Here is a 5,396-nt window from a genome sequence, read left to right on the forward strand (position 1 = left end):
GTCATGCTCCAGCAGTCGCCCAAGTACCTTGCGCACCAGGGACACATGCGCGGCGCGTGTGGTGGAATAGATCAGGATGTCATCAATATACACCACCACACCCTGCCCGTGCAGGTCCCTGAGAATCTCGTCTACAAAGGATTGAAAGACAGCTGGAGCATTCTTTAACCCATACGGCATGACGAGGTACTCATAGTGGCCCGCTGTGGTACTAAACGCGGTTTTCCACTCGTCTCCTCCCCGAATACGCACCAGATTATACGCGCTCCTGGGGTCCAGTTTTGTGAAAAAAACGCGCTCCGTGAAATGATTCCACCGCCGCAGCGATGAGAGGTAGTGGGTAACTAAACCCCACTGTGATTGAATTTAGACCTCGATAATCAATGCACGGACGCAGACCTCCCTCCTTTTTCTTCACAAAAAAGAAACTCGAGGAGATGGGTGACATGGAGGGCCGAATGTACCCCTGTCTCAGAGATTCCATGACATATGTCTCCATAGCCAACGTCTCCTCCTGTGACAATGGGTACACGTGACTCCTGGGAAGTACAGCGTTCTCCTGGAGGTTTATCACGCAATCCCCTCGTCGATGAGGAGGTAATTTAGTCGCCCTCTTCTTACAGAAAGCGATAGCCAAATCGGCATATTCTGAGGGAATGCGCACGTTGGAAACCTGGTCTGGACTCTCCACCGACGTAGCACCAATGGAAACTCCTACACACCTACCTGAACACTCCTCTGACCACCCCTTGAGAGCCCCCTTTTTCCATGAAATACTGGGATTGTGTTTTGCTAGCCAAGGAACCCCCAGCACCACCGGAAACGCAGGTGAATCAATAAGGAAGAGACTAATCCGCTCCCTATGATCCCCCCGCGTTACCATGTCCAGTGGAACCGTGGCCTCCCTGACCAGCCCTGACCCTAACGGTCGGCTATCTAAGGAGTGCACGGGGAAGGGAGGATCTATCGGCACCAACGGAACCCCCCAACCTATGGGCGAGTCCGCGATCCATAAAGTTCCCAGCTGCGCCTGAATCGACTAGCGCCTTATGCTGGAGAGAGGGGAAAACCAAGGAAAATAAATTAATAAAAACATGTGACCAACAGGGGGCTCTGGGTGAGTTTGGTGCTGACTCACCTGGGGTGACCGAGAAGTGTTCTGCCTGCTCTCTCGACTCCCAGACAAGCTCCCCCAGCACCGGTCGGAAGTGTGCCCTCTCCGACCACAGCTGGTACAGGAAGAGCCTCCTCCTCCGGTCCCCCTCGATGCTGCCCCCCCGAACTCTATCGGAACGGGAACAGGAGGTCCAGGAGATGGAGCTGACAGGACCCTTTCTGAACGCCCGTGGGCAGCTAGCAGGTTGTCCAATCGAATCGATATATCTATAAGTTCATCAAGGGAGAGAGTGGTGTCCCGACAAGCTAGCTCTCTGTGGACGTCCTCCCGGAGGCTGCACCGGTAGTGGTCCATCAGGGCCCTGTCATTCCACCCCGCGCCAGCAGCCAAGGTCCGGAACTCCAGCGCAAAGTCCTGCGCACTCCTCGTCTCCTGCCTAAGGTGAAACAACCGTTCACCCGCCACTCAGCCCTCAGGAGGGTGGTCGAACACGGCCCGGAAACGGCAGGTGAACTCTGGGTAGTGGTCCCGAGCGGAGTCTGGGCCATTCCAAACTGTGTTGGCCCACTCCAGGGCCCTATCCGTCAGGCAGGAGACGAGGACGCTCACACTCTCTTCACCCGAGGGAGCCGGACGAACGGTAGCCAGGTATAGCTCGAGCTGGAGCAAAAAACCCTGGCACCCAGCAGCCGCTCCATCATACTCCCTCGGGGGTGCGAGACGAATTGTGCTGGAGCCGGACGCCGCCGTGGAATAGGTGGTGTTGTTGAAGGCAGAGCTGAAGGGGAGGTAGGGAGACCACTCCTCTCCCATCGCTCCATTCGCTCCATCATCTGGTCCATCGCAGACCCGATACGATGGAGGATGGTCGTATGATGGAGGACGCGCTCCTCCATAGATGGAAGAGGGGTGGTCGCTGCTCCTGCTGATTCCATCTTGGTGCGGGCTTCTGTAACGCGTGGGTGCAGGAATCAGGCGCAACGAGCAGAGGGTAGGACGAATGCAATTTAATACAGGACTGAATACGGTCACGCCAAATACACTAGGCGCAAAACCCAGACCGGACCAAAACAGGACCCACTACAGTACTGCGTAAAACCAAATAAACACATCCACCAACACTACACAGGAGAAACAAGCCCGCACAACAGCAAGCGGGCATCTCCAGCTTAAATAGCTCCTAATCAAACCCCAACAAGGAACAGGTGAAAACAATCAGACCCAACCAACCGAAAAGGGAAAAAGGGATCGGTGGCCACTAGTAGACCGGTGACGACGACCACCGAGCACCGCCCGAACAGGAAGGGGAACCACCTTCGGTGGGATTCGTGACTGCATCTGCTTGGCCTCCGACCGCAAGGCACTACAGAGGGTAGTGCATACGGTCCAGTACATTACTGGGGCAAAGCTTCCTGCCATCCAGGACCTCCATACCAGGCGGTGTCAGAGGAAGGCCCTAGAAATTGCGAAAGACTCCAGCCACCCTAGTCATAGACTGTTCTCTCTGCTACCACACAGTAAGCGGTACCGGAGCGCTAAGTCAAGGTCCAAAAGGCTTCTTAACAGCTTCTACCCCCAAGGAAAAGGAGCACCGTTAAGCCATACTCCTGAACAGCTAATCAAATGGCTACCCAGACTATTTGCATTGTCCCCCCTCCCCTCCCCTCTCCACACCACTGCCACTCTCTGTTGTCATCTATGCATAGTCACTTTAATTAACTCTACCTACATGTACATACTACCTCAACTAACCGGTGTCCCCGCACATTAACTCTGTACCGGCACCACCCTGTATATATTGTTATATTTGTACTGCTGCTCTTTAATTACTTGTTACTTTTATCTCTTATTCTTATCCATATTTTTTTTTAAACTGCACTGTTGGTTCGGGGCTCATAAGTAATTTCTACACGGCAAGTGATACCGAAGCTCCAAGTCTAGGTCCAGAAGGCTTCTTAATAGCTTCTAGCCCCAAGCCATAAGTCTCCTGAACAGCTAACCAAATAGCTACCCCGACTATTTACATTTCCCCCCCACCCCAAGGTTGCTGGATCGAATGCCAAAGCTGACAAGATAAAGATCTGTCGTTCTGCCCCTGAGCAAGACAGCTAACCCACTGGTCCCCGGGCGCCGAAGATGTGGATGTTGATTAAGGCAGCCCCCCGTACCTCTCTGATTCAGAGGGGTTGGGTTAAATGCAGAAGACACATTTCAGTTAGGTATCCCACTTTCCCCCCATTTTTACTCTCTGTTTATTATCTATGCATAGTCACTTTACCTCCACCTACATCTACATATTACCTCAATTACCTTGACTAACCTGTGCCCCCACACCTGTACCTGAACCCCCTGTAGATAGACTCGTTACTGGTATTTTATTGTTGCTCTTTAATTATTTGTTATTTTTCTATTTTTATTTATTTTTCTCTTTATTTATTTATTGTTTACTTCAGTTTATTTAGTAAATACTTTTTTAACACTTGTTTTTCTTAAAAGCGCATTTTTGGTTAAGGGCTTGTAAGTAAACATTTCACTGTAAGGTCTACACCTGTCGTATTCGGTGCATGTGACAAATAAAATTTGATTTGACTTGAACACACTACATTGCGAAAAGTATGTGGACACCTGCTCATCGAACAGTTCATTCCAAAATCATGGGCATTAATATGGAGTTGGTCTTTGCTGCTATAACAGCCTCCACTCTTCTGGGAAGGCTTTCCACTAGATGTTGGAACATTGCTGCGGGGACTTGCTTCCATTCAGCAACAAGAGCATTAGTGAGGTTGGGCACTGATGTCGGGCTATTAGGTCGAGTTTGCAGTTGGCATTCCAATTCATCCCAAAGGGTTTGAGGTCAACCCTATATGCATTTGGGAAGATTGCATTCTCCTGGGATCCACAAACCCAGATTCGCCTGTCGGAATGCCAGATGGTGAAGCATTATTCATCACTCCAGAGAACACGTTTCCACTGCTCCAAAGTCCAATGGCGGCGAGCTTTACACCACTTCAGCTTTCATAAATCTCCCGACAAACAGTTCTTGTGCTGACGGTGCTTCCAGAGGCAGTTTGGAACTCGGTAGTGAGTGTTGCAACCGAAGACTGACAACGTTAACACGCTACACGCTTCAGCACTCGGCGGTCCCGTTCTGTGAGCTTGTGTGGCTTTCCACTTTGCGGCAGAGTCGTGGTTGCTCCTAGATGTTTTAACGTCACAATAACAGCAATCACAGTTAAATTTGATGAACTCACTAGTTGGAAAGGTGGCATCCTATGATTGTGCCATGTTGAAAGCCACCGAGCTCTTCGGTAAGGCCATTCCACTGCCAATGTTTGTCTATGGAGATTGCATGGCTGTGTGCTCGATTTTATACACCTGTCATCAACGGGTGTGGCTGAAATAGCCGAATCCACTAATTTGAAGGGGTGTCCACATACTTTTTTATATATAATGTACATTAACCTAATATGATCCATTATTGCTAGCGATCCTCAGGAACAACCACACTAACATGACAGAGGAAAGATAGATAAACTAACAATGTAATGCAAAATGTAGTAAACTAACACTAAAGTGACAGCTATAAATGTATGTGGTTATAAACTGATGGTGGCTACCAATAGTGGCTAATATTTAACGTTACATTTGTTATTAAATACAGTGAAAATCCGGGCATACAGTTGAAGTCGGAAGTTTACATACACCTTAGCCAAATATATTTAAACTGTTTTTCACAAATCCTGTCATTTAATCCTAGTAAAAATTCCCTGTCTTTGGTCAGTTAGGATCACCACTTTATTTTAAGAATGTGAAATGTCAGAATAATAGTAGCGAGAATGAGTCAGGTTTGTAAGCCTCCTTGCTCGCACACTCTTTTTCAGTTCTACCCACAAATTTTCTATAGGATTGAGGTCAGGACTTTGTGATGGCCACTTCAATACCTTGACTTTGTCATCCTTAGACCATTTTGTCACTACTTTGGAAGTATGCTTGGGGTCATTGTCCATTTGGAAGACCCATTTGCAACCAAGCTTTAACTTCCTGACTGATGTCTTGAGATGTTGCTTCAATATATCCACATAATTTTCCTACCTCATGATGCCATCTATTTTGTGAAGTGCACCAGTCCCTCCTGCAGCAAAGCACCCCAACAACATGATGCTGCCACCCCTGTGCTTCACGGTTGGGATGGTGTTCTTCGGCTTGCAAGCCTCCGCCTTTTTCCTCCAAACGTAACGATGGTCATTCTGGCCAAACAGTTCTATTTCTCCAAAAAGTA

Source organism: Salmo salar, chromosome ssa05 (genome assembly GCF_905237065.1).
Source record: "Salmo salar chromosome ssa05, Ssal_v3.1, whole genome shotgun sequence".
In the NCBI taxonomy this organism is placed as follows: domain Eukaryota; kingdom Metazoa; phylum Chordata; class Actinopteri; order Salmoniformes; family Salmonidae; genus Salmo; species Salmo salar.